The following is a 5,972-nucleotide window of genomic DNA, read 5'->3' on the forward strand; positions in this document are numbered from 1 at the left end:
CCCGCGTCTCCTGCATCGGCAGGCGGACTCTCAAGCACTGCGCCACCAGGGAAGCCCCAAATTCTTCTTTAGTGAAATGCATGATTTTTCTTTTATGATCAAAATATATGGCTAAAGTCTTTCAATAAAAGTTATAATTAATATAAATTGATATTTTTGGTTGTATTTGCTCTCCAGAGATCATTAAGAAAATTTGGGAGACAGCTTAAAAGAAATCTTGGAGCACATATGTTCCAGAAGTTTATAAAATATGTGGGCATCATTTCTTACCTGTAATAAATATCCTAGCTAAGTCCTAAGCAGTGTGCAAGCAAATGGCTTTAACTGTCCCCTTCCCGCCGCCCCTTTTTTCTTTTTTCAAGGGTATACTCATCCCTTCATTATATATGGTAACATTAAATGAAAAAAATTAAAATGTGACTGAGGATTTTTCAGATGATAAAAGTTAGGTAGGTGTATCAAGGCAATGGAGTGTAAAATAGTATAGCTGAACAACATTCCATAATGCCTTTATCTAGTCAATAGTGTATGCAGTGTTTCTATAGAAACTATTATATCATGTGGCATTAGCAAGTTATATGATTTAAAACTATTTTTTAAAGCAAACAGTGTATCTATCAATCAAAACCTTTTCAGAAGACTACAGTAATTTTAATAATAGGATGTTTTTCCATGCCTTTGCTTACTTGCTTATTTGTTGTGGCTAGAGATGGTTCCACCAGCAGTCAGAGTTGTCATACCTCTTCTCTCAACATGAAGCAAGAATAATTTTTTTTCTTGTAAGGTGGAGCCAATTATGGTTCCATTGCCTCAGTGTGTGAAAATTGACGTGATGTGATTTTTTTTCTTTGGCTGTGGTGGTATATATGCATGGAATATTTTTTCATTGTGTTCTATAGCTTCCAGTTGTCATTCTTCTGACACATAGGATTAAACAAACATTAAATTATTGTCTCAAGTATTTAATCTGAGCATAATACATCTTCACAGCTGTGGAAGTGACTTTAAAAAGCTATTTTAAACCAAAATAGTTAGGGGAATTTTGGACCAATAATCAAGGAGCATCTCCCTTTCCATTCAGATCTCTAAAGTACATACTGTATAAGTCAGTAATGAAAGGTTCAGATTTCTAAGAGACAGGCTCTCAGCCAAAAGGGTTGTTTTATTTTTTAATTAAGTTAATTTTACATGGCAGTCGGTTATTACCAGCCCTGGTTTCCAGCCTTTCTTAACTATTGCACTATTTCAATGATCTTAGCAAAGCTTCAAGACATATATCACCTTATGACTCCCCTCTACTACCTCTTAGGGCACTTCATAGTAGGAGGCTTGGCCATGGTCAAGCACTATGAAAATGAACAAATGATCTCTTCTCTCACTTGAGGTGGCCTGTCTTATTTTTACCCCCAAATGTTTGATAATGATGACATCCAGTTTTATCTTTTATCCTTTCTCCTTTTGGATACTGATCAGGAAGTTTCCACTAGTCAACAAAAAGATATTTCAAAGTAGCAAGCGAGAAGTTTCTGATGACACACCATTGAACACAGAGAAACATCACATGCTGTATTGCATTTCCTTGTTATAACTTCCATAAAATATCCTGTACACTGGTATGGCTTAAGCCTGCTCTCTGGCAATTGTTCATATTCACAGGAAATTCCTATTCACAGAGCCAGTGGAAAAGAAAGGCCCTATTCCATTTCTAAAATCTCAGGTCCATGTCAAAGAATATGTTTTTAAAGATTTTCCTTAATAGCTTGGTCAATAACATTAGTCAACATGATGACAGATAACGAGAGTTCATTCATTCATTCACCTTTTTATTCAGAAGATACTTATCATTTGCATAACATTAAGAAACTCAGTTTTTTAAAGACTGAAGTTAAAGGCTCTGCCCTCTATGAGCTCTGGATATAGTATCATTGTGACCTAATTCTTTTAAAAAAATCATTATTTTACTCAAAATGAGGCTTGTGTTTACAAAGAGATCTACAAACTTTAGTCTTGGCAATTTTTTGTGATCAATATTTGGATTACAATTTGGACTTTATTATTCATTCATCGGAAAACTCTTGCTGTATGCTCTTATGTGGATATAGAGAAGAAAAACTTATCACTAGATTTCACAAATGTTCATAAAATACAGAAGTATTCAAAAATTACATATATAAATATACATATGTACATATACACATGTACCTATGCATAGATGTGTGTATATAGTAAATCATGCTATGATAAAAATTTGTAACAGTGAGTTAGAAATCCACTGATTTAGCCATTAAATTAGGAGTTTAAGGAAAGGTGTCAGGAACAGATAAAATTTTAGTTAGAATGTGTAGCAATTATCCAGCTGGAAAATATGATTAAGGGAATCCTGATTAAGGATTATTTTTTTGTAGAGGTGTATAAAGGCAGAAACTTTAATATATTACAAAACGGCTAGATTGAAAAGTCTTTTGGTCACGTGGTGGAAGAAAAGGATGCAGATCTAAGGGGCAGATTATGAGAGACCTTCTGAGACAAACCAAGAGATTTCTTCTGAAGGATTTTGAGAGAGAGGGAAAACTACTTTTTATTATAATGTGGATGATGATTGGTAAGTGGCAAAACTGGTGACAGGGGACAGTTAGGAAAAGCATTACTATAACTCCAGGAAGTTATAAGGGCTTAAATAAGGCAATGGTAAAGGGGATACCAAGGTGTAGATTGCTCTGACTTAGTTGTATAAGATTCAAGGCACAGTGACATATATTCGTCTCTTTTTTCCCACTTTCTTGCTTGTATTTCTTGGGATCAACTCCCAAATAAACTACTTGCAACTATGAGAATCTGCTCTTGAGGAAACCCACAGGAGCTGTCTCGTCATTCTTCATATCTCAAAGCATCCTCTCTGGCCAAGAACCAACTGATGATTTTCTTTCAATTTCACAGCGAAAAATAAAGTTATTGGGATAATGCCACCAGTACTATACACATACACCACCCTATCTGCTTTTTTAAACCATGCTCTCTCGTTTCCATTACAAGTGATGGAGTCTCCCTTCTCCCATCTGGCATCAGCTCATCCATTTAACCTCTGGAGCTCATTTTCTATTGTCTACTTAAGGACTTTGCTCTTGCAATTATCTCCTGCTCTTCATGCACCATTATTTGGAAGTCTGTATATTGTCATTACTATTAAAACATCTATAATTTTTTCATCTAGTGGAAAAAAGGAAAACCTTCCTTGACTTTGCATACTCTTCAGCTATGTGTCTTTTTCAGAGAAAACTTTGCCAGAGTGGTATCTGTGCTTTCCTCACTTCCATTCACTCTAGAACAGACTCCTATCGGACTTTGATTCCCACTATGCTACTGAAATCACTTTGATTAAATTTACCCAATGACTTCTATGTTAACAAAGTCAAAGGACAATTTTAAGTTCTTATCCCATTCAAACCTTCAGTAGCATCTGATATTTAATTATTGTTTTTCTTCACAGCACTTAATAATATTTGACATTTTTGTGGTATATGTTTTGTTTGTGTTCTCCCACTAGGAGGTAAGCCTCATAAGGGGAAGAACTATGTATGTTTTAGTTTACTATTTAATCCCTAGTGCTTAGGACAGAGCCTGGTACCATTACTGAATAAATTGCTGAATGTATACAATGTAAATGGTAGAACAAAAGCTGCAGGAATGTGAACTTTGGTTACTTCATGATGTTGAAGAAAAAGCCACCTTGTCTTTTCAGATATTATTAAAATCAGATGTAAGATGATGATGCTTCCCTAAACTTTAAGCAAACTGAATTTCCTTAAATATTCAACGAAACATCAGATACTTTCCAGAATTGGAAATTCTAAAAGGAAAAGCCTTTTTAAAGGGCTTTAAAGTAAAGATTTGATGGTCTTGATGTGGATGACATTCATGTGATGACTAATGTATCTTAATAGAAAATTTAAACTTGATAAAGAGGGGCATATTACTGAGGTCACTTTATCATCACTGTCTTCATCATCGTCATCATCATCATCATCATTTTAAGTTGATAAGGCTGGTAGGAATAACCTGTATAACAGGCCAACATATGTAAAAGCCCAATCACAATAGACCAATTAATAGCATTTCTATAAAAGGAAGAAAAGAAACCATATGTTTATTTTAAAAATGTATTTAGATTAACTGTCTGAATTGCTTTAGTGGCTGACTGATTTCTATAAAAACAGTGGCATAGATTCATTTGCCTGTCTTCCAAAATATCTATTCAACAAGTATGCATTTTTTAAAAGTTAACAAAAAGGGTAAACTGTTAACTTATATGGAATGCTCAAAATTTGAAATCAACAGGCATTTGGAAGTCTGCCAAAGTTCCTAGCTATGATTTGAAGAAAACCAAGAAGCAAGAAAGCAAATTCATTTCTTATCAAGTTTTGACAAAATTTCTCTCCTAATTTCATTTTTCTCAATCAGCTGCTAAAGGCACTCATTTTCATCTCCTTGATTAGATGCTGCAGTGACTGATTACTGGATTTAATAGTTCTTTTTAATGAAACATTGTCATTTGCTTTTCTATGATTACCTTAAAATACCGCATATCACCCATTAGTTTTTTTTCTATTCCTTTCCCAAATTGTTAGTTCCCTTATTTCCAGTTTCTCCTCCATACATTCCAACTCCAACCTCCAAGCCCCTCATTTCCACCAAACCACTCAGGTTGCCCAAGGTAATCTCTCAGCATTCCCTTGACATTTACTTAAGCTTACGTTAAATCCAGCTTGGACTATAAAACCTTCCACTAACTTATAGGAAGCAATAATAAGATACCTACCTTCCTTACAGCAACTCATAAGCTCTACTACTATTTAATGTCTTTTTAATTTAAAAATGATGAAAAGAAATTATGTTATTTCTCCTGATACCAAGATTTTTTTTCTATTCACAGTAATAATAGCTCACATTTTTTATGCTCTTAGTGGGTTCTGTAAAGTTCTGTAAAGTAGATACGATAGGTACCATTTCCTTTTTCAGGAGAAGAAAATGCAGGCCTTAAGGGGTTTAGAACAAAGTCCTTTTACTTACTAATAATACAGTCTTTCTACTAGATCATATTAATAATCAGAATAACTATAAATGATAATTTTATTTGAATCACTGAATCTGTTATTATTTGATATTTCCTGAGACTATGCAGTATAAATGACAGTAGAGGGCTTTTTATGATATACTGTTATAGTTTTTATTCTTAAACATCATTTCTTTAAAAAAATTCTCACCTAAATAATGCTAACATTCACATGTCGATGACATTTTCTTTCTAATTATAAAAATTATACCTTGAATAAAAACCTTATTGAGAATTTAATATTCCATGGCTTTGCAGTCTCCAGTTAAAATTCAAATATCTAATAACTGTGCCTCATTTCTGAATTGGACTCTTTCACTGATATTTGTAAAGTAAATATCATTTATAGAAAATGCAAACTTAAAGCACATTTAGCTGTTATAATGAAAGTCTCTACATGGTCTTCAGTATAATATAAATACATTTTTTATAATGACTTATAAGGCTAACCCTCATTTATAGATTGTCCTACTTCCCATTATCAAATTTGATTCTCATGGCAATGCTGATTGGTGGGTAAGTAAATATTACCAAAGTTTTAAAAACGAAGTGACTGAGGTTCTGAAAGGTTAGATAACTTGACTAATATTACAGAGCAGGCATGAAAATACAAAAAATAAAAACTAAATTTCTGGCCCATAGGCACAATGCTTTTTCTATCACATAATAACTTTGAAATGCTGTAAGGGATTTCTATGTCAATTCCATATCTCTAGCTTTACAGTAATGTAGATCCAGATGAGGTAGGATGTCTTGCCCTTTCCCTCTCTCAGCCTCTCTGTATATTAAAATAAATCATTTGGAAGCTCCCCCCTCCGCCCGTATATATATATATATATATATTTTTTTTTTTTTTTTTTTC

The sequence above is a fragment of the Lipotes vexillifer genome, unplaced genomic scaffold (genome assembly GCF_000442215.2).
Source record: "Lipotes vexillifer unplaced genomic scaffold, Lipotes_vexillifer_v1.1 scaffold288, whole genome shotgun sequence".
NCBI classification, from domain to species: domain Eukaryota; kingdom Metazoa; phylum Chordata; class Mammalia; order Artiodactyla; family Lipotidae; genus Lipotes; species Lipotes vexillifer.